This window comes from Sus scrofa, chromosome 8 (genome assembly GCF_054392235.1).
Source record: "Sus scrofa isolate SSC_HxYL_T2T_F1_AM1 chromosome 8, Sscrofa_HxYL_maternal_Yorkshire_Landrace_v2.0, whole genome shotgun sequence".
Lineage (NCBI taxonomy): Eukaryota > Metazoa > Chordata > Mammalia > Artiodactyla > Suidae > Sus > Sus scrofa.
The window spans coordinates 36,700,791-36,726,372 of NC_139390.1; the positions used below are offsets into that span (position 1 = coordinate 36,700,791).

Sequence of the window (25,582 nt, forward strand, 5' to 3'; positions counted from 1 at the left end):
CCCCATTTATAAAATATCAGAATGAGACTTTCTAATGCTACCTTCCCTGAAGAATATTGCTACTTTTTTTTTGTGCTACCTTAGAGGTTTCTGTTAGGAAAGTATCAACATACTCCTTTTAAAAAGACTCCAAATGCTACATGTTACTTAAAGAATATACTCCAAAAACTATGTGTGTATATGATTATGTTACAGGTTGCACATATTATTTTATTTCATCTTCACTACTATCCTGCAAGGTAAATATATCAAGAATTCTTGTTCCTGTTTCACAGCTAGAAGTACTAAGACTAGTGAAATTGAAGGTTACATGGCAACAAGTGGGAGATAAACAGGTTAAACTTAGTTTTTTTTTTTAAGAACTCTAATGTTTTAAGGACATAGTTTTTGTTTCCCTCTCTTTTTATCCAGTTTGGTTCTTTCCATTTATCTTCATGCAACGTCCTCCTTTCCCTTCATATTTTCTGCCACTTTGTGGATCTTCATAGGTAAATAAGACCTTTCATATGCTGTTACTCCTTTCCACCTCTATTAGATGTTGTTTAAAAATAAATAAAAGGAAAAAAAAATACCCTTCCATGTCTTCATGTAACCTTTAAATACTTGATGGGATGGGACAATAAAAGCCCTTTGTGAGCTTGAATATCCTTATAATTTAATCACCTGGGGTCCAGGTCTTTTTCTTTTTGTTCCTTTATCTTCCTAAATCTTAGCAGAGCATATAGGCTTAATCAGTATGGTCAGGGAAACACACACACGCACATGTACACATATACACATATCTCAGAGGCACTGTCTGTGCCTTTGTAATTTACAGAGTAAGAAATGCTTGTGTGGTTCCTATTCAGTCTTCTTCTAACTGTATGTTCATCTTACCTTTTTCCTGCTAGTCCATTCTGTGTTACATGGATTCATGCTGGCCCTTAATGTACTGGCCCTACTTATGTCCTCTCAATCTTCCTCCTTTTATCTATCGCTATGGTAACAGGTAAACGGTATCTATATCTTAATACTCCATTTTAATATTTCATGTTCATATATTTCATGTTTCATTTTGTTGGTTGTTAAAACCATCAAAATCAAATGACAAGAAGTGTGGCTTAGGGCCTATAAATGGAAAGGTAAAAATCACAATGCTAATGACTGACTTTCCATATCACAAAAAAATAAAAGATAAAATGAAACATATCTTCATGTAACCATTATGAATTAGTACTGGGTTTTTTTTTTGTTTTTTGTTTTTTGTTCTTTTTAATAAATGTGGACCTAAACAGTATGCCCCCCTATTTTTAGTATTGAATTAGAATAGCACTCTGTTGGATTATTATAATAAACATTTATATGAGTTAGGATAGCCTAATTGCTATGACAAATACACTCCAAAACAGAGCATGAGTGAAACATACTAGAAATTTATTTCCCACTCACTTAAAAGCATCAGACAGGTAAACAGTGGGACCAATCTCTCATACAAAATGAAATCTCAATTCCATGCTGCTGCAAGGGGCAGTAAGCATGGAAGCACATACATGAGAAGTTTTATTTCATTTCCAAGCCTGTAAGTGACATGTTTTACTTTTGCTCCCATTCCTTTTATCAGCACTCAGTCACACGGTCATGCCTATCACAAAAAGGCTTCGCAAATGTCTCCTAGTTTGACCAAAAAGAAGATTAAAACATAGATTTTGGTCAGCAATCAGCAATACCTCTAACATTGTTATTATTAGCTGCAACTGAATTTTGAGGTTAATTAGACAATATTTCTTTAGTCATATGACAAACTTTTAAAAATATTTGTTATTTGCCTAATTATTGGTCTGTCATTGGATACCAACTTGTTGCACTGCAGATCTCAGAAGCAGACTTCCATTTTGTCTTCTCAAATTCATTGGAAAAGTTGCCTTATGAAAGGTAACATATCATTCTGCTTTCCTTTAGGTGGATCAACCAGTGAAAAATGAGCTGAGATACTTCTCTTTAAGTTTATTCTTCCTGGATGTAATCATTTTCCTACTGAAAAATTGCTACTAAAAACACATAGTTTATTTGAATGCAAACTATGGAACATTTATAAAATAAAATGTTTCCTTAAGGAAATGTATTAAACCTATAGCTATTTTTTAATAAAGTTACTTTAGAAAAGCTTCCTGCTTTAGAGACATGTATATTAAAGAAAAAGTTACAACTCATACTAATGAATGATAGTATGTTATAAGGTTCTTGGCAGTGAATGATTTCAAAGATTATATTGCAAGATTTGTCATTTTTTTATGAGTGTGTATTACTGATGAGTTGACTGCTATTGGACACATTTGTTGAAGAGGTATCAGCATTAATTATGATTGTTTACAGTAGTTATCAAATTTTAGATGTTAGGAAATTTGTATGAGTTGGTAAAAAAAATGTTTAACAATACTATCATTCTTTTATTTTGTTACTATTCAGATTTGGTTTAAGAAAAATGTCATTCAGAAGCATACAATTATTCAGATAGTAAATAAAAATTATCTCCAGTTGGTGTTGAAGTCAGACTCTTCTCTTAAATGATCAATAAATGATCAATTAATGTTGTAGGATAAATGTGAATGATTCTATAAGTCTATTAAATCTGCATTGCATTGCCTCTTTTTAGACAGACCTCATGATAGTCATATTCATCACTACAGGCTGCAATGTGCAATGTGATCATTAGCAATCCCACTTGTCAATAATTCTAATACAGACTTTCCCTTTTTATACTGTACAATTTTTTTTTCTTTTTTTTTTTTTTTTTTTTTTTTTGCCTTGTCCACAGCCTGAGGAAGTTCCAAGGCCAAGGATCAAACCTGCGCCACAGCAGCAATCTGGGCCACTGTGGTGAAACCTCAGATCCCTAACCTGCTGCACCACCAGGAGAGCTCCTATATGGTATATTTTGTGCATCTTAGATCTACTTTCCCCATGTCTCTCCTCAATGCTATCCAAGAAAATTCCAGAGCTTAGCCTTGGAAATTAAAGACCGCCCTGACTCTAGTTAAGAGAAATCTTAGCAATTTAAGAAGGAGGATATATTCTACCTTCACCTAAAACTGCAGAAATACAGATTCAACTCTGTTCAAGCAGTGAATTAAGAATTTAAAATTTTACTTTCTTGACCAGGTTGGGGGAAATATATAATCTTTTTATTTTTTATTTTTGAAACTCTCCTTAGAAGTATTATTTCAACAAAGAATTTTTATGATATCAAAGGCTCTAAGAATGTTGCAATACCATACAAAAGTATGCTTTAACCTCTAAAATGTCTGTAATATAGATGAGTCATTATAGTAAGCAACACTTTGTTTCCCTGGTAATATTTAAATTAACATTGTTATTTTAAAAAGGTACCAAATAAATACTTGTAAGATTTGTCAAACTACAAGATCAGTGACCCTTATTCTTTCATGTATGAGAGTAAAATTATACTTATGATTGTCAGGTTTTTAATATAAATAAAAAGTCTGAGGGTTTAGCTTATTGAAAATCAAAAAAAATTGATGACATCAGGAGAAATGGATATGGAGATCTCCTTAAATCCTCCACTAACATTGGCTACCCTCAGTCAGTCCACTGGACAAGAAAATATATACAAACAATATACACTGAATATAAGACTGAGATTAATCCTGTAATTATAACAGCATATAAAATTGCTGTATTCATGAATCCTTATGAAAGAAACAAACTAGCTTGGTATTCAATACCCTTAACGATGTAGATGGTAGAGTCAAACATTAATTCACATGCTTTATTTAGGCTTCATTCATGTTGGATATCTTTGCCACGTTAATACTTGCCTTATCTCTTCTAACCTCTAGTTATTTGCTTTAGTTGTCCCTTTGCCTAGATGCCCTTTTTTCTATTCCTTTTTCTGAATCTCTTAGACTATAATGGACATCTAAAATGCCATCATTTTTCAAAAAATCCCACCCTTTTAAAAATCTAAACTAGAGTAATCATGCTCGTCTCTGAATTCTCACAATATGTTACTAAAAACTCTAAAATGATCTACTCTGTATTGTAATTATTTAATAGTTATTCTATCTATTACTACATTGTATTCACCTTGAAACTGTGATTGATGTCTTTGTTAATACTCTGCAAAATATCTTGTACATGGCGGAAGCTCAAATCAAATGTTGAAAAAATTATTTAATTTCAAAAAGTATTCAATTTCAAAATAATATCCTGTTTGCACTAGTATGTTTTTTCACAGCCAGAAAAAGTCTACTGCATAATAATAAAGAATTCATGGAGTTCCCGTCGTGGCGCAGTGGTTAACGAATCCGACTAGGAACCATGAGGTTGCGGGTTCGGTCCCTGCCCTTGCTCAATGGGTTAACGATCCGGCGTTGCCATGAGCTGTGGTGTAGGTTGCAGACACAGCTCGGATCGTAGACGTGGCTTGGGTCCCGCATTGCTGTGGCTCTGGCGTAGGCCGGTGGCTACAGCTCTGATTCGACCCCTAGCCTGGGAACCTCCATATGCCAAGGGAGCGGCCCAAGAAATGGCAAAAAGACAATAAATAAATAAATAAATAAATAAATAATTCATTAACATCACACAGTATTCACTTGAAGCAGAATACTACATATCTCAGTGACTTGTTTTCACTATAACCCTGGCTGAGTGGGGACTACAAGTGAACCTATGTAAGAGGCATCCAACTAGTAAGTAGTTGCTGCACTATCTCAGCTTACTGAGTGAGAGCCTACTTTGAATGTCCGATAGCTTATTTGTGAGCCTCTGAGCATTTTTAAAAAGTGGGGGTTAGACTCAGGATTTTGCTTCATTTTGCCTTTAAGATGTAGGGTACGGAGAGAAAGAGTGATTCAATCTTAGCTCAGTATTTTCAGACAAGAGTTCATTACCGGGAAATTAAAATAAGATACAGTCAAGAATAAAGGGAATAGAGAGGAGGCAAGCAAATTTTAAACCTCAATTATACAGATTAGTGGTTAACTGTTAACATGCCATCATTCCTTGCTAGAGTCTATTCAGCTTGACCTGTATATGGATGGAAAAGAGGAAAAGGAAGAATCGGAAAGAAATTAAGGATTAGATGTTAGCAAGAGCCAGGCATTCTGCTAAGTGATTTGTATGAATTGTATTCCATTCTAACAATAGGGAGAATCCTGCTTTTTATTGATGAAGAAGTTGAGGTTCTGGGGATTTAATTACAGCTGCAAGGTCAACAGCCAAGCTAGGTTCACAGTTCATCCTGTCACTTCCCCAAGTTTTTGACTTGTCCACCAAAAGATGCTGAATAAACTCAAGTTTGATCTGAACATCAACATTTTCACCATCACTGTGCTTTTTTAACCCCTTACTTCTCTCTGACATTTTTCACTGGACAACTTTAATTCATTAACTATGGGCTCTAAACATTCTGAATAATTATATAATCAAGGAATAATCTTAGATCACAAAGTAAATAGCACTTTCTGAAATATTTTTCCTCTTGAGGAAAGAGGCTTAGAATCTGGTTGCAGAGTCAGGCTCAATGAAATTTAAAGAAAAAACAAGAGATGAGGGAAAAGCCTCAAACTGGGACAGCTGAAAGAAGGCCAGATACTCCAATTATCTCAGTAGATTAGAGTTCTGGTACTAAGAAAAGTTGGGGGGTCACCCTATTGAGACTCTCTTCAAACACATTCTCTCCCTCGACTTTAGAACTTGCTTTGTACATGAGATGTTTGAATAACTCTTTGAACCTACGCATTTTTTCAGCAGAACACAGAAAGGAACTGATTAGAAATTTAAATTTCAGAAACATTCAGAATTGCAAAATATAGATTTCTTCCCAAAATACTATGCAGTGGCTTCCAGTGAGTCTTATTATGCCCTTACAAAGGGTAACCACACTGGCATCCATGCCGGAATGGACTGTTTAAAAACATTCAGATTGGTTGCACAAATGAGAACAAGATAAAAATTACGTTAATTTTCAATTATTCAATACTCCTGTATGTATTCTGCAACCTTTGCTGAATTTACTATCTTATTAATCCTTTGCACAGTTAGCAGAAGCTAGGAAGTGTCAGTTTCTTGTTTTTATTGGAGCCCAATCTGTTTAGAATATTGCAGTGAACTTTGTAAAGAATACATGAGCATAAAAGACTGACTCCTAGATTTTAAGCATCTTTCAAAGTAATAAAAAAATTTTTTTATTTAATTAAGTACACAAAAATGTGCTCATTACTATAAGCAGTGCCCTCTGACACAGCATACATATGCATTATCGTCTGTAAGAAATGGACCATTTCTTATCTGTGCCATAAACATAGAGTCTCTGTTCTGTGCATTTCAGACATTCCAATGTTGCAGAAAGCCCCTACCTTGTTTTAACTATTCATTTGGCTATCTTTCTCCACTCCAATGATGTAAGCTTTGAAAATGAAGTGATCATTATTTCTGCATATTAATGTATATATGGTGCTTTCTATAAGTGCTCAATAACTATTTTTATTTATTTTTATTTTTTTCATTTCCCCGATACATTCTTTTTTTCTACTGAATATACTACTCAGCCATAAAAAAGAACAAAATAATGCCATTTGCAGCAACATGGATGGAACTAGAGACTTCCATTCTGAGTGAAGTAAGTCAGAAATAGAAAGACAAATACCACATATCTGGAATCTAATATATGGCACAAATGAACCTTTCCACAGAAAAGAAAATCATGGACTTGGAGAATAGACTTGTGGTTGTCAATAACTATTTTTAATGAATGACGGAATAAATGAATACAGTGTTTTCAGAGTCACTTTAACATATTCACAATCACCTCAAATTTTGCTCTTTTGAAAACTTCTTTTTTAATGTTGAAACGGAGCATGGGCTCCTGGGCACACAAGCTTTTCTGTGTCCCCCATTTCTTGTTTGGGGGGAATGGGTTTCAGCCTCCATGACATCCCCTGAGCTCCAAAAAGCAGGTTTAAACAGTCTGTAATCAGGGAAGGGAGGGCATGCAGAGACCAGGGAGGAAGAGTCAAGAGACAATAGTGCAGCCTAGAGGCAGGGTTCTGGCTCCTAGAAATATACATAACAATATCTTTGAGTCCTTCAAAGAACTGAAACCCCCAACAAGTGGAAGATGCTGATGAAACATTCTTAATTCCAAAAGAAGGATCACCAGAACTAATCCTGGGACCACCTAAACACCAGCTTTGAAAAAAAAAAAAAATGAAAGCTTTCATCTACCCTAATCCTTAACAGTGGCCCTATTTTTCACTCCCAAATGATAAAACCACCTTCCAATCTCTCCCAAGGTGGGCAGAGTCTTTAAAGCATTAGTGTGCTGTGGCCACCTTTGCCTGGCAAAGTAATACCACTATCTTTTTCTCCTTCACCCAAAACTCTTGTCTCCAAGTTTCTCTTGGCAATTGTGGACAGAGACCAAGTTCTGGTAACAATGTCATGCTAGGTTCTTTTGGCTGACAAGTGACAGCATTTCATACATAACAGGAATTATTAAATGACTACTTCTCATAGAAAAAACAATTGTAAAATGAGGGTTAATTTGATTTGAAGAACTTCCTGATTCACCTTTTCATCAAAAGGGTCTTTCGTGGTACAACTTCAGGGTCACACCTCATCCATTCTTTCCACACAAGTGAATTAAAACTCTCATGCTAAGAGCTGGAAGTACAACAGCAAGCTAACACCTCACTCTCAGGGATCTTACAGTCTACTTATAGAGAAATCGATCAAAACAACAAATAAAAATTACAAGACATGATTAAACACTAAAGCAAAGCAGAGTAGTGACAGAAAATCTTGATCTAGTCCCAGACAGAAACTAGGGGATCAAGGCTAAATTCCAGACCTTTCAACTAACTGTCTTCATTTCAAAAGTCAATTGCATCATATCTGCAAGGCTGACTGCAAGGTATACAGATCAAAACAACCCTCTATCTAATATGATGACTTGTTTTTGCTACCATATAACAGCAAGTTATGCAGTGTATCTTAAAACTTAGTCCAATCTAAGGTAAAAGTTAAAAATTAAGATACAATAGCCCATTACAGAAAGCCAACTAGAATTACCGCAGCCAAAGCCTAGGGATCTGTATTTTAACAGGGTCATAGAATAAGTTTTATACATATTAAAATTAGATCCACTATCTTATGCTGACTTTGCCTACTTAAAAACTATCTCTGAGTTTCAAATCTGGTTGTTTTACTTGAAGCTCTTCTACTATGAATTCAATTCAAATATAGATTTTTAATTGATTATTTTTTAACAAGGTGTCATAAATTCAAGAGGAAAATATGAAGTAAAAGCCATGAGCGGCACTTTGAAAACTGCACCAGAGAGAATTCAGTCATTCTCATCAAAGACAACAATATTAGATAGCACAGATAATTCCTTCTGACAGAAATTACTTTTCCAGAAGAAAGTATGAACTCTATTTGGCAGCAACATTCTTTGAAGTTTTCAGTGAATCCTTAAGTAGTTTTGACTCTGTGTTACAGCCTGTATATAAATGGACTTAAATTAAGACACAAGACAATAAGCAAAGTCATCACATGCAGCAGTCTTTTTAGCAACACAAGGACTGGATTTGGAATATGCAGACGTGGTGGTTGCTCCACTATTTGCTTTATTACATTAAGCAGAGCATTTAATCCCTCTGAGCAGCAAGTTCTCTAATCTTGGTATGTGGACAACAATACATTATACAACACTTGCAGAAAAGAGAATAAATTGAATGAACATAAGCAGTATAAACTCTGACATGTTATTCAAATGTATAAGCTGAATAATAATCATTATCATAAATATTTATTATCAATGTCAAATAATGAGATTATAAGTCTAATATGGAGCACTTTCTGTTGATTAACCATATTATATTATAAACTAAGCCCAGGAGACAGAAATCATGAAGTCCATCTCTCTTACATCACCAAAATAGCTGCTAAGTTTTTAATATACTTTAAGAACTCAATATTTTCAACTGTTTTCACTAATATATTTAAAAAAATGATAGCTTAGAGATCAAAAGAACTAGAAAGAGCTCTCCTCTTACCATTATATAACAAAAACAAAAATTAGACAAACATCAAGCAAACAATTTTCTTTAACCCACCAGAGAATTGAGGTCTCAATACAAACAGCTGCAGGCACATCCCAAAGATATTGCTGGTTCGGTTCCAAACAACCACAATAAAACAAACATTGCAATAAGAGAGTCACATGAATTTTTAGGTTTCCCAGTGCATATAAAAGTTATATTTATATCATACTGTAGTCTATTAAGTGTATAATAGCATTATGTCTAAAAAAAACAATCTACATACCTTAATTAAAATATAATTTTTTATTACTCAATGAATTTATCACATTTATAGTTGTACAATGATCATCACAATCCAATTTTATAGGATTTCCATCCCACAACCCCTCAAACTGTCTCCTTTGGAAACCATAAGTTTTTCAAAGTCTGTGAGATCATATCTGTGCTGCAAAGAAGTTCATTGTGTCCTTTCTTCAGATTCCACATGTCAGTGATAGCATTTGATGTTGGTGTCTCATTGTTTGACTAACTTCACTTAGCATGATAATTTCTACGTCCATCTATGTCACTAAAAATGCCAGTATTTCGTTCCTGTTAATGGCTGAGTAATATTCCATTGTGTATATGTACCACATCTTCCTTACCCACTCCTCTGTCGATGGACATTTAGGTTGTTACCATGTCTTGGCTATTGCAAACAGTGCTGCAGTGAACATTGGAGTACATGTGTTTTTTCGAGTCATGGTTTTTATTGCTAAAATATGCTACCCATCATCTGACAATGCAAATTTGCCAAAACCTTCAATTTGTTTAAAGAAAACAAACAAACAAAAAAACCCAGTACCTCCAAAGTACAGTGAAGTGCAATAAAATGAGGGATGCCTGTAACCCAAAATTTGGAAAGAAACATGTCCCTACAGGGAGAAAAAAGGTTATCATTTGCTTACCTGGTACAGATACTACCATACACCATTTAAGATTCAGCTAGAAATACTTAACAAATTTCTTAAGGCCATGTGTGGGCCAGTGTTACAGTGTGAAGCCTCTGAGGAACTATAGGCATGGAGTGTTCTATGCTTTTACAGATTTTTCCTCCAGGAAATTACTCGATGTTACCTGGGAAAATTGAGAAAATCCTAAAAGATTTTTTACCATGGTCCTGGCTGGAGGAGAAGAGCACTCCACTTTGAAACGTCTATCCAGGAGTTCCCACTGCGGTGCAGCAGAAACAAATCTGACTAGTATTCATGAGTATGTGGTTTAGATCGTTGGCCTCACTCAGTGTGTTAAAGACTCGGCATTGCCATGAGCTGCAGTGTAGGTTGCAGATGCAGCATGGATCCCACGTTGCTGTGGCTGTGGTGTAGGCCATCAGCTGTAGCTCTGATTTGACCCCTAGCCTGGGACTTTCCATATGCTTCGGGTATGGCCCTAAAAAGCAAAAACAAAACAAAGCAATAACAACAAAGAACTTCTATCCAGATATATGATTCACTGTTTCTCCTATGGGTCAAAAGCCTTAATGTGGTAGGGGTGGGTGGGAGATTAAAACAACAACAATAGCATAAAATATTGTAGCCTGAGTGAAAAGTTGGAAGCCACCACAGCTAAAGGAGAGAACTGCAGCCAACACCAAAACCCTATTACATGCCTTATATCTCTTTAGGAATGAAAGTCTTACTCTATAAGGGGAAGAACAATAAAGTCTCAGACACTGGTGGGAAGGCACTGAAGCTGAGGAAAGGGAACAAGAGGGGAAAAAAAAAAAAGCCACTATCTCTGAGGTCTGGGGTGAGAAAAGAATATGTCCTGTCTCCAGGATTACATTTGGAGGAGGGACAAAAAGAATTGTGAAGACCACAGCCCAGAGAATGAGGTTCACAGTGCCAACCTATAGTAGGCTTAATTAAAAGATGGTAAAATCACAAGTTCCCCTAATTCTCACCACCATGCTAGAAAGTACAGAAGAAAATAATACTTGGATATGGCGTAACTTTTGACTAGATTAACACAAACTCCACACTACAGGACTAGCAGAGGAAAAGGTGTGTTAATTTCTATGCATACAAAAAAATCCAAAATCCAAAATAAACAAAAAACAACCACACACACACACAGAAATTTACTTCAGTCTTTACTGTCTTGTATAGCCTATCAGGTCTTCAACAACAACAATAACAACAAAATCACAAAACATGTGAAAAGGCAAAGGAAAAAAAAAAGTTTAAGAAACAAAACAATCCTTAGGAAAAAAGATCTAAATCAGGTATGACATTCATATTGGGACTATAAAACAGGACAGTTGATGCTGCGGGTGCAGCCCTAGAAAAGACAAAAATAAATAAATAAATAAATAAATAAAATAAACAGGACAGTTAAAATGATTAGGGTTAATGTGTTAAAGGCTATAATGAATCATATAAAAATGTAAAAGTGGATAGGATAGAAAGAATCAAATGGAAATGCAAGGAACCAGATATACAGTAAGGGAAGAAGGAAGGAAGGAAGAAGGGAGGAAGGAAGAAAGAAATGAGGGAGGAAGAAAGGATGGGAGGAAAGGGAAGGAGAAGAAATAATAATAAATTAGATGTAAAGTGAAGCAAAGAACAAATGTAATGAATAGAAAACTGCTAGCACGATGCTAGATTTTAATTCAATCATATGGAAAATCATTTGAAATATGAATCATCAAAATAAACAAATTAAATGACAAAATTTATCAGACTGCATAAAAAGCTAGACCCAACCATATGCTGTCTACAACAAAGCCACTTTCAATAGAAAGTCTTAGGCTAAAGCTAAAAGGATGGAGAGATGCATACCATGAAAATAAAAACTTTAAAAAGCTATTATAGTCATATTAGTTTCATACAAAGTAAAGTCTTAAGCACAAGGAAGTTATCTGGTATAAAGAGGGACAATGCATAATTATAAAGGAGTTAATTCTATGAAAAGATGAAAAAATTCTAAATGTGCATGAATCTAATGAAAGAACTTCAAAACAGATTAAGTAACCATAAGTGTACGGGTTCTTTTCTGAGATTTCTATCATGTTCCATTGACCTGTTGCATTATCTGTGTTTTTGTGCTAGTACCATAGTGCTTTGATTACTACAGCTCTGTAGTATAGTCTGAAGTCAGGAGGTATAGTTCCTCCAACTCTGTTCTTCTTTCTCAAGATTGTTTTGGCTATTTGGGGTCTTTTGTGTTTCCATACAAACTTTAAAATTTTTTGGAGTTCCCGTCATGGTGCAGTGGTTAACGAATCCAACTAAGAACCATGAGGTTGCGGGTTTGATCCCTGGCCTTGCTCAGTGGGTTAAGGATCTGGCATTGCCGTGAGCTGTAGTGTAGGTTGCAGATGCGGCTCAGATCCTGCATTGCTGTGGCTCTGGTGTAGGCCGGTGGCTACAGCTCCGATTCGACCCCTAGCCTGGGAATCTCCATATGCTGCAGGAGCAGACTGAAAAATGGCAAAAAAAAAAAAAAAAAAAAAAAAAACTTTAAATTTTTTTGTTCTAATTCTGTGAAAACTACCATTGGTAATTTAATAAGGATTGCACTGAATCTGTATATTGCCTTGGGTAGTATGGTTCTTTTAATAATATTGATTCTTCCAATTCAAGAGTATGGTATATCTTTCCATCTATTTGTGTCACCTTCAATTTCTTTCATCAGCATCTTATAGTTTTCCAAGTACAGCTCTTCTGCCTCCTTAGGTAGGTTAATCTATGAAAAAAGAGGCAAGAATATTCAATGGAGAAAAAATAGTCTCTTCAATAAGTGGTGCTAGGAAAACTAGACAGCTACATATAAAAGAATGAAATTAGAACATTCCCAAATGCCATACACAAAAATTAACTCAAAATGAATTAAAGACCTAAAATGTAAGACCAGAAACTATAAAACTCCTAGAGGAAAACACAGGCAGAACAGTCTTTGACATAAAACATAGCAATTATTTTTCAGCTCCCTCTCCCTAGAGTAATGGAAATAAAAACAAAAATAAACAAATGGAACCTAATTAAACTTAAATGGTTTTGCACAGCAAAGGAAAGCATAAACAAAATGAAAAGAAAACCCACAGACTGGGATAAAATATGTGCAAGCAATGCAATCAACATGGGATTAAGTTGCAAAATACAGAAACAGCTCATACAGCTTAACATCAAAAAAATCATCAACCCCATTATAAAAAAGGTGCAGAAGACCTAAATAGACATTTCTCCAAAGAAGACATACATATGATCAATAAGAATATGAAAAGATCTTCAATATTGCTAATTATTAGAGAAATGCAAATGAAAACTACAGTAAGATATTACCTGACATCAATCTGAATGGCTATCATTAAATAGTCTATAAATAGCAAATGCAGGATAGTGTGTGGGAAAAAAGGAATTCTCCTACACTGTTGGTGGGAATATAAATTGGTGTAGGCACTATGGAGAACAGAATGGAGGTTCCATATAAAACTACTATATGACCCAGCAATCCCACTCCTGGGCATATATCTAGAGAAAACCATAATTTGAAAAGATAAATGAACCACAACGTTCACTGTAGCACTATTTACAATAGTCAAGTCATGCTTGATATTTAGCAACCTAAATATCTACAGACAGAGGAATGTATAAAGAAGATAAAGTACATATATACAATGGAATATTACTCAGCCATAAAAAGGAATGAAATAACGCCATTTTCAACAACATGGATGGACCTAGAGATTATCATATTAAGTGAAGTCAGACAGAGAAACACAAATATCATATGATATTTATATGTGGAATCTAAAATAATAATACAAATGAACTTATTTACATAACAGAAATAGACTCACAGATACAGAAAACATACTTATGTTACCAAAGGGGATAGTAAAGGGACAGAGATAAACTAGGAGTTTGGGATTAACATATACACACTTCTATATGTAAAATAGTTAAAAACAAGGACTATTCAATGTTTTGAAATAATCCATAATAGAAAAGAACCTTAAAAAAAAAACTATACGTATGTCACTAAATCACATTTGAGGCTAATACAACATTGTAAATTAACTACACCTCAATTAAAAAATGGTTAAAAATGAGAAAGGAGAAAAAGAACATCAAAATATATGAGTCTGGAAAAAATTACAAATCTATAATACTAGTTGAAAACTTCACCATTCTTTTCTCAGTAACTGATAGAAAATTAAGCAGGGAATATTTAATTATACAAATAACTTAACACCGTGAGCCACCTTGCCCTAATTTGTCATTCACAAAACAATCCACCAAACAATAGCAGAATATACATTTTTCTCAAGTGCACATGAAATATTAAAAGAAATATATCATATCCTGGATCTTATATTAAACTAACAAATTTAAAAGAACAGAAATAAAGCAAGATACATTTTTAGACCATAAGGGAATTAAATTAAAAACTACTAACAGAAAGGTAACTGAAAACCCTCAAATATTTAGAAAATAAACAACATTTCTAAATAACACATGAACCAAGAAAGAATATTCAAAGGAAATTTTATAAATAACAATCTAAAACATAATAAAAATATATCCTCATATAGATATATGAGGAAGGCAGTAAATGCTGTGATTAGAGGAAAATATATAGCATTAAATGTGTACATTTTAAAAGGTGTAAAAATTAGCAATCTAAGCTTTTAGATATCCTAATAAACTAAAGAACGAGGAGCAAATTAAATGCAAAAGCCAGGAGAAGAAAGGAATGTATAAAGATTAGAGTAGGAATCAATGAAGTTAATGCAAAAAATGATAGATAAAAATCAAAGAACAAAACATAGGTTCTTTGGAACATTAGTAAAATTGACAAACCTATATCAGAACTGACAAAAAAAGAGAGAAGACACAAATTACAAGTATCAGGAATGAAAGAGAGGACATCATGACTGATACCACAGGCATTCAAGAGACAAGAAGGAAATTGTACAAAAGGGATAACCTGAATAATCCTACATCTATTTAAATCAAATCTATAGGGAAAAAAATCTTCCTAAAAAAAAAAAAAAAAACTTTACTCCCAGAAAGTTCCACTTGGACATTCTACCAAACATTTAAGGAATAAACAGTAGCAATTATACACAATCTTTTCCAGAAAATTAAAAACGAAACACTTTCCAATTCAATCTATGATGTCAGCATTATCTAAAAAAGACAAAGAAAATAAAATAATCCAATATCCCTTATAAATATAGGCGTAAAATGATTGACAGATATTAGCAAATCAAATCCAGCAATATAAATAATGTGGATCATATATCACAATTAAGTAGAGTTCATTCTATGAATTCAAAAGTGATTCAGTGTTCAAATAACAATCACTGTGGTTCACCATGCTAAAAGACTCAATGTATAAAAACATATATCTCATAGATACCAAAAAGCAATCAATCAAATTCAGCATGCATCCTGATAAAAGTGAATGAATTAAAGTTTTAGCAAATTAGAAGTAGAAGGATACTTCTTTAATTTAATAAGAAATATGTGAAAAACTTTAGTTAACATAATACCAAATAATAGATTGAATTTTTTTAATCCTTGAAACCAGGAAAAAAGCAAATATTTTCCTTTACCATTCCTTTTCCTGTTGTACAGGAAGGCCTAGTAGTGCAATAAGACAAGAAAAAGAGATAAAAAGGCATATGGATTGAAAGGGAGAAATAAAATTGCCTGAATTTATAGACGATATGGACATCTACAGAGAAACACACCAACTAAAACATTCTAGTACCATTATGTGAGTTTAGCAAGGTTGCAGGGTAAATATAAATAAACAAAAGTGAAAGTGAATTTAACATCTATATAATATCACTGCGCAACAAAAATTTCATTTTTTTATTTTTTATTTTTTGCTTTTTAGGGCCGCATCCATGGCATATGGAGGTTCCCAGGCTAGGGGTCGAATCAGAGCTGTCATTGTTGGGCTACACCACAGCCACAGCAATACAAAATCCAAGCCACATTTGCAACCTACACCCAGCTCACAGCAATGCCAGATCCTTAACCCACTGAGCAAGGCCAGGGATCAAACCTGCATCCTCATGGATGCTAGTTAGATTCGTTAACCACTGAGCTACGACAGGAACTCTGATATACGAATAAAATTTTAAAAGGAAAATCCCACTTGCAATAGTATCCAAAACATTTACATATAAGTTAACCAAATATATGTAAGATCTATGTGTTAGTCTGGTTCACCAGAGAAATAGAACCAATAGGGTGTGTATGTATGTGTGTATAGAGGATGATCTGCTTTAGTCAAAGCCTAATGATTTAAATGTTAATATAAAATTACCCTCGGAGTTCTCTTGTGGAGCAGTGGGTTAAGGATCTGGCCTTGTCACTGCAGCAGCTTGGGCCATTGCTACGGTGTGGGTTTGATCCCTGGCCCAGGAACTTCCACTTGCCATGGGCACAGCCAAATAAATAAAAAATAGTATCTTCACAGGACATTCAGACTGATGTTGCTTAAGTATCTGGATCCATGACCTCGCCAAGTTAACACATAAAATTAGCTATCACATCTCTATACTGAAGGCTACAAAACGTTAATGAAAGATATTCAAGATCTGAATAAATGGAGAAGTATACCGTGGAAATGGATTGAAAGACTCAATAGATATGACTTAATAGATATAAATGCTAACAAAATTTATCTACAAATTCAGTGTAACCATAACCAAAATCACAGCATGCATTTGTTAGATTTTGCCAAGCTTATTCTAAAATTTACACGAAGAAACAAAGGAACTAAACTAACCAAAAGTCCTGAATGAGAACAATGCTAGAAAACTCATACTCCCCATTTCAAGACTTACTAGAAAGTTGAAGCAATTATGACAATGTGGTATTGGTGAAAGAATACACATAGACTAATGGAATAAAACTGAGAGTCTAGAAATAGATTCAGATGACTATAGACAATAGATTTTTGATAAAAACTGCCAAGGCAAATTAACAAAAAGGGACAGTCTTTTCAACGATCATTGCTGGAACAGCTGAGTATCCTTATTCAAAAAAATGAGCCTGAACATACAACTCATATCTTATTCAAAAAGTAACTTGTAATAGATCATAGATGTAAATGCAAAAATGTAAGACTATAAAATGCCTAGGAAAACAAAGAAGAAAATAGTATCTGTAAAACTTTGGGTTTGGTAATAACTATTTCCTTGACACCAAAGGCAACATACATAAAAGAAAAAAAACTTGGTAATTAGGACCTCATCAATATTTAAAACTTGTTTTTGCAAAAGATACTATGAGTAGAATGCAAAGACAAGATACAGACTGGAAAAAATACTTGCAAATTATATAGATGATTAAACATTTGTGTGTAGAGTATATTAAGACCTCTTAAAACTCAGTAATAAGTTTAAAACTCTACAATAACAAATAATTATTTTTGAAAAGACACGAAAGATCTAAATAGGTATTTCACCAAAGTAAATATACAAGTGATGAATAATTTGTATATTAGGAAAATACAAATTTAAACCACAATGAGGTATTATCATAGGTCTATTAGAAAGGCTAAAATCAAAACAAATTAACTTATCCTGACCAATCAAAATCCGCTGAAGATATGAAGCAATAAGAACTCTCACTCGCTGACAGTGGAAATTCAAAGTGATACAGCCACTTTGGAAAATGGTTTGGCAGGTCCTCATAAAGTTACACATATATTTACAATATGATCCCACAAGTGTTAGACTAAATAAACAAAAGATTACTAAGGATATAAAAGATTTGAATGACTCTATTAATCAACTCGATCTAATTGACATTTATGGAACTCTCCACCCAGTCATTCACCCAATCATTCATAAATAAACTAAAGAGAATATTGGGAAGTTAAAAAAACATATCTCCTCAAATCAATCTCCTTTGCAAATTCATAATTAATTCCTGACTATTATATGCCCTTGATCTCTTTTGGAAATCTAATGCAGTCTTCAAGTCATATCCATCAAATACTAATGGCTCACTATAATCATACATTTGTTTATAAAAATCAAGAACATATAATTTGAGGAATGGTTTCATCAACAGGATAAGACAGCACTCTTAAAAAAGTAATGATGACTAAACATTCACAAAGAATTTTTGTAACAATCTGTTTTATGTGTTCCTATACTGCCTCATGCTGTTTGCTGCCACATTTCAAAAATACCAAACATCAAAGTAAGGTGTGAAGAAGGACAATAATAATAATGAACCACAGGACCAATTTATAAATGAAAGATGTACAAAATGTCAGAACTCCCCGTTCTGAAAGACTGAGGTTGAAATAACTGAAATTACTGTAAACAAAGAAAATATGGATAAGGTAAACATGGGTTCTTACTGATTTCTAGATGCTTAGAATATAAATCTAGAAAACAGTATACTCTTTGAAAGTATATTACTGTTTCACAGATGATGTAAAGTAGCCTGCTAACTACAAGAAAAATGGTTTCTAGAAAATTTCACATATTCTGTATCAGCATCTAATTATGAAGGTAAGTTAAAAAGTATTGGGGTCAAATCCCTAGTCTATGGCATTTGACATGATGCAAAATAATCATACTTCCTCAGAGACAGAACTTTAAAGTTAAAAAAAAATCATCATGAATGAACTACTTTATATGTCTTACATTAGAAATAATTCAGATCCAATATATCTCAGACATAAAAACATATGAAATGAAAACATATCATATATATATATATATGTATACACACACATACACACACACACACATACATACATGCATACATACATATATATGATTATCAGAAAGCCATTCTTGGTAAATATCATTAGGTGAGGTATTTAGCATTCCTTATTAGATGAGTGCAGATGAAATATAGTCATAGAAGCCAAAACACCTGTTATCTATGTTAGTTGCTCTGTTTTTTTTTTGTTTTTTGTTTTTTTTTTTCCAGAAAGATTGGGCTCCTGCCATAGAAGAGCATCTATAATTTTCTTTCAGCGCTGGTGGTCATGCATCAAAGCACAGCTTGGCCCATTAATCCTGAGTAGAATAAAAGTATGGAGTACTTAGTGATCACACATGTCTTAAAGCCTTATTGGTATTCATAGCTTCTCTCAAGTGTGTGGTAGACTGGAGATGGTCAGTCCTTCTTATTCAAATCTGGATCACTGGCAGCCTTCCTCTCATTCATCTTCTGGGAAAACCCTCAGTTACAGTTAGAAGAAATGGTAATGTGCTCAAATTTCCTTCTGTAGCTTATCCCAAGAACTGAGAGTTCTGAATGGCATTTGGCCCAATCCCAGAAATTTTATTCCACATTGGTTTTGCCTTTCCTGAGCCTTTTTTTTTTTTTTTTTCCATTTTAAAATCTGAAACCTCCCCCCCTCCCCAAAAAAAGTGCTTAAGATCAAGCACTGAAATCAAGGCCCTGGACTCTTTTTTTTTGAATCAGGTTCTTTGAGCATTTAGTGCCTTTACAAAACATCAACTGATTAACATTTTTATGCTTTATTTTGAGATCAGTTTCTCATCTTAACTCCTTGAGTCGCTGTGATTTTATAAATAGTGTCTTTATTAAGATCGGCTACTGGCTTTCCTCACAGACACCACCGAGTGTGCGGAGTAGAGCAGCCTATTTTTGTGCTCTCTTGAGGCTTGTTCCCTGGCCCTCCCTCATTGTGAGTTTGTTCCGGGCTGTCAGCTGCCTGATGTTTTGATGTCTCTCTCCATTAACTAACTCTTTCCTTTCGACCACCGAGCTTTGGTTTCTTGTTTACTGCCATCCTTGTCACAGCTCTTAGCTTGCTAGTCTGTGTCAACAGAGTCTTTGGCAACTTTCTGTGTCATTTCTTGCCCCTCCTTCTCCAGACTGCTCTTCACCAATTTGACTTTCCAAAGATAGCCTGTTCAAAGTGTGGATTTTATCTCTGGTCTCACAGACTGTGCTCATTTGAATTATTAGTGAGAGGCAGACTCACACATCAGGTAAGTGACCAACTACACTGTCACTAAAAAGGCATAAAGACAGGTTCTCTTCACAGAGCCTGAAATCCCAGATGAGAGATTCTTTTCTCTGATTTCAAAAATTTTAATATTTTTAGGAGAGTTGATCAAACTATAAACACTCCTCTGTTTACCCTTTGGCTTTTCTACATATATGAACTACTGTGGTATTTACCATACTATATACTCTATTTTACATTATATTATCATAATTAATCACAGTTAAAATATAACATAACTAATTTTATGTTTCTGTGTCCCTATGAGATTATAAGCCACTGTATAGGAATGGTGTTCCAGTCCTTATGTCTTGGTATCTAGGGTAGGACATAGTGACCATTTAAACCATGTTCTAATACATGGTTTTGAGTTAGTAGATATAAAATATAGGTGGAGAGGTGAAAGCTTACACCATTAGCTTCTAATATATTCGTTTTAACAGTAAGAAGTATCGGTTTGGGAATTGAGTCAGCTGATACAACAGAAAAGCCAAATAACAATGGCTTGACCACAACATGCTGAATTTTTCCCATATAATTACAAGTCCAAGGGAAGGAAAATGCTGATATTGACTTGGAAGTTCAAGGATTCCATGAGTAAAATATCAGTAATGTTCCTGTCCTTTCAACGCAGCAAGGTGGCTACTCCTATTCCAGTCATCATGTATACTTTCCAGGCATAAAGAAGAAAGAAAGGGTCAGAAGGAAGATAAACATCTATATCAAGAAAGCAGAACCTTCCAGAAATTCCATCATATTTGTTTATATTTCATTGGACAGAATTACGGCAGATTGTCTCCCATAGAACAAGGAGGATAAGAAAATGAGGGCCTTGTGGGTTTAAGCCACAAGAAATCTCTGTCACAGAGGGGTACAGAGTAAATGGAAAGAGTCAGTGTAAGTGAAAATGTAAATATAAGAGAGTAAATGTAAATGAGAGCGAGCATATGAAGTCAACTAAGAGCTGCTTCACCATCCTGCCCAGTAATGGCTAACAGGAGACAGACATTTTGATCTGTAAGTTTGAAAGCCTGACTGAGGCATGGGCTTCAAAAAATAAAGTTTTCCTGAACACTTTCTATGTATTTGGCTCTGTGATATACTTAGTAATATAACATAATACTTCCCTTAGAGCTGCCCACCTTAACCTAAATTTTGCAACAAGAGAAGTGAGCACAGGATCTTGCAGAAGCACTTACTTCAGACTGGGTGTGTAGTTGTGGAGTGAGAGTCTTTTCAGGGAAGGACTGTCACAGAAGAGAAAGTACAGCTCACCAAATGACGTGCAGAAAGCTCTTACTGGCATAAAGGCAGTGCATGAGTACGTAAAGGCACAGGAAGGCAAAGAAAGTGAAAAACATTTTGGGACTTGTAATTTTTTCAGGGATGCGAAGCACAATTCAAAAGGTGAGGACAATGGTAGTGAGACAAATTAGAAGACAGGTAAGCAAGAACCAAAGGGTCTTTCTGAACAGAGACAATGGATAATTTTAAGCTGATACTAGTTCTATCTTGGGGGAAAATTATTCTAAGCTACTGGGGACAGTTTATTGGAGACAGGTAACACTGAAGAAAGGAAATTCAATTATGGGACTATTCCAATTGTTCAAGTGAAAAATACATGGTTTTAACTTGAAACAATACCAGAGGATTTAGGGAAAAAAAGGACTAGACTCCACAAACAAGTCAAAGAACAAACTCACCAAATGCTGTGTGTGCATGTGTGGGGTAGGCAAGCAGAGAAACGAGGGTAGAGGTGGGGCAGAAATGAGAGTAGAAAAACTAAAACAGCTCACATTTCTTCACTCATTCATGGATTCAATAATGGCAATTGAGCTGATTTTCCTAAAGATAGGATGAACCTAGCATAATATGCAATCTTAGTAAGGCATAATAATATACACATCTGTTTATATTAATGTCTATACATCTGTCCCAAGCACATGACATGAGGCAACTTCAAGAAAAGTGACTCACCACTGAGAAACCCAGCAATGAATTCCTGAATCATGGTTGGACAGCCTATTTTCTAGAGTAAATCTTAAAGACCAAAGGAATACTATGAAACACCAGATTTTATTAGGCAAAGAACAGGCTTGTTCATACCATGGTTCCATGAGGAGTTACTCAGTAGCCTTCAAAACAACTTGTTAGTGAACTGAGAAACTTACTACGTTGGCCTCTATAGCAATTAAAGAATAAAATCTGGTATCTAAAATTTCTTAAACCATAAGGAAAATGATGCAGTCATCACAAAGCCAATCCAAGTCATTAGATACTTAAATAAGAACAGCAAGGCACATAGGTCCAAGCTCCACAGAAAATCAGCAGAAATGGTGAGTTGGAAGCATGCAACAGTTCCTAAAATTAGCATTCTATTATCCTGCTTTTATATTATGCATAAAGGTGCCTTAAAGTTCACTAACCCAATAGTCCTTGTCATTGCTATTTCTAGCTCAACCATGATAATAAGAAGGAATCTCTTAATGCGCTGCCTGGTTTGAAAAAATTGTATGGAAGAATAAATTCCCAAAGTAATTCTGATTTGCAGATAAGAAGAACATCCATATTAAAAGACCCAGCTCTTCTTTTACAAAAGATTGGTTTCCTCTATATTTGTGCATTGGGAAATTATTTGACCTTAAGGAAAATGAAACTGACAAATTTTCAGAAATGGACAAGTATGATTAAAAAAAATACAGAGCTTAGTAGTTATAAGATCACATTAAGTTAGAAAAACCTCGACTGGAATCTTGATTTTTGCACTTATCAGGTTTCTTACTGAGCACCACAAATAATTCAGAAAAAAAATAGCACCTCATTCACAAAATTGTTGTTAAGAAGTAAATGCTCATGGGGCATCCAGCCTCAAATCTGGGATCTTAAATCTTAAATATATATTAATATGAAGGGTGAATTAACAACATTCTGCAAAGTAGTGCTTTACATTACCTTTTTACACAAGAAGAGATTAAGGCTCTGAGAGGGTCACTGACTTATCCAACGTCGCGATGCAAATAAATTCAAAACTAAGACTACTATGATAGGTTAACTGCTCTGATTCTCTTAATTCTCTATTTCAGAAAAAATTCTTTCAATAGGCCAGAACTAAATGTAAATACTGTACTGAGCTTATGGCTTCAGAATTCAGTGAAAGAGGGAGCATATGGCAGGAAATGAAGGTAAAAGAAGTCTACTCCAAAGAGTTCAGTGTGACACAGTCCTGCCCGTGATCAAGCTTAGAACATAGAACCTATGAGACATGGTGAAAATCATCAAGATAATTTAAGTCTGGTGGAGATACAGCAGCAGAAAATATAAAATATAAATTATCAAGTTTACAGAAGTGTAGTTTCGAAGACCACCATGTCCAATTTCACTTTGCAAGGATGGTTTAATTATTCCCAAAGGATTAAATATTAAATGTAAGGAAAAATGACAGTTACAAAATATGCACTCTGCTGCCAAGTTTATATGAGAATTTTCAGGAGTGGGGGTGACTTCAGGGAATGGATGAGGGCTTGATTTATGATGCAGGAATGAATTATTATGTTTACATTTACAAGTTCTGTTATTATCAAGGATGTGATAGATTGTAAGAAGATCTTAAAACGGGTTAATTTTTTTCACGTGATGAAGAATTCAAAACCAAAAATATAATGTCTGAATTTTCATGTTCAATTATTAAAATGCCCATGAGTTTACCAAAAAGAAACTGGTTACACCAATTTGCCACTTAACAAAGTTATTACCACCAAAGAATTTCATTATCCTGTAAAGTTATATCTCAGTATATAAGTTCACATTTACCAAAGGATGTCTCATTGGTTATTAACTTCGATTGAAGAAGTTTAGGGATCAGTATTCCCAAATTCTACTTTCGAGCTAACAACTGATTCCAGATAGAATCATAGATAAGGGCAAAGAAAAAATTAATCTCATATTTCCAGGCAGTTACACAGCATAATGACCAGGTCAACATAATGCAGAAAGAAGGCATATCACCATCTAATAGGAAAGAGATTTTTAAAAACAATGTCTAAAACAGATAAGCAACCAGGATATGTTTTATAACACAGGGAATTACACCCATTATCTTGCAATAACTTATAATGGAGTATAATCAGCAAAGATATTAAATCACTATGCTGTTTACCTGAAATTAATGTAACACTGTAAATCAACTATACTTCAATAAAAAAGAAAAAGTATTCAATAATTTTTTTTAATTAAAAAAAATTGTGCCTAAATTTCTCATAAGCATTATTATACAATCACACCAGGGGGCGCTCTTAACACTGAAATGATGGATGACATTTTAAAACACATGGTGGTCTCAACTAGCCAAAATGAAAGATTTTTCTAAGCAGGTACAGTCCTTGCAATATGTGCTTATCTCATCAAAATGTTTGTTGGAAATACACACATTTTCTTTTCATCCAACTGCTTGCGTTGTTAAGACTATCAAGTTAGTCTATCAAGTAAAACATTTTTGGCTGACAGGAAAAATCTTATTTTGGAAACATTTGTCTATTTAGATTGGCATCTATCTCTTATTCTTTCTGTGGTTAGGCTAATTTGGAATAATAAATAGGGTGCTTAAGAGTACATACAACTTTTTTAAATGGTTTCATTGTCAATTTTTTTTTCAAAAAATTTCTTCCCATACCTTTATCTTTTTTTTTCTTTTATATAAAAGGAAGACTCTTCAAAATTACTTAAAACTGAAACTCATGGTGAAATTCTAATCTGATTAGTATGGGCCTTTTCCATATTTTGTCATTACCTGGCGGGAACTCTGAAGCTCAGATGCTTTCCTCAGAAAGTTCAAGATTCGGATTCCTAAAAATATAATTAGAAAAAAATCAGTGTGAGGTTTCAAAGAAACAAAAAAGGCAAAAGGTAAAGGTGGGGTAATTACCCAGAGAAAATCACCATCAACTACTCAACCGAGAGTAAATATTTTTATATATGACATTTGATTAAATAAATTTTAAGAAATAAAGTTGAAAGGAAAGAATCACCAAGTATGTGAATGGAAAAAGACATAGTTAGCTATCTTCCTATAGTGATATAGAATGGGTCGGTCTATAAGTTTTTTGCAAACTGTGTATGAGAACACCTTCTTTTGTCTGTAAGCTGCCTCCATGAGTCACTGTCTACCTGAGCTCAAGCTCAAACAGGAAGATTTCTGGTCAAGGTTCACTTGATATTTCATGGAGAACAGGCAGCTACCTCTTGCATGTGAGTTCAGGGAAACAGGAATGAATCTATACTCTTTGCACCCTACATCTAACTCATCATCATACTAATGTCTTAAATCCTGGTGATAAGAACTTTTTTTTTTTTATTCTACAAAGTAAAAATATACCTGAAGAAAATGATGTACGTATTTACTACTTTAGACTAAAGTGTGTGTGGATGATAGGAAGTTCTAGCTACCCCAAAACATACATTAACACAGTTTTCAAAAATGTGGGCAAGAAGGAAGAAAAAAGAGAAAATAATATGAAAACAGGGTAGACCAA

General features: G+C 34.3%; 1 protein-coding gene across 3 annotated transcripts in view; it reads right to left on the bottom strand.

The window, feature by feature from the left end:
- The window catches only part of COX7B2 (cytochrome c oxidase subunit 7B2), a 358,064-nt gene that overhangs the window by 281,272 nt on the left and 51,210 nt on the right, over positions 1 to 25,582 (bottom strand). For 2 of the 3 annotated variants that reach the window (XR_014812379.1, XM_021101167.2), the window contains exon 2: positions 24,841 to 24,896. The gene's annotated coding sequence lies outside the window, so the exon portion shown is untranslated. Of the gene's footprint in view, positions 1 to 11,292; positions 11,367 to 12,703; positions 12,774 to 24,840; positions 24,897 to 25,582 lie in introns of those variants that run through there. The other variant, XR_014812380.1, reaches the window with a different exon arrangement.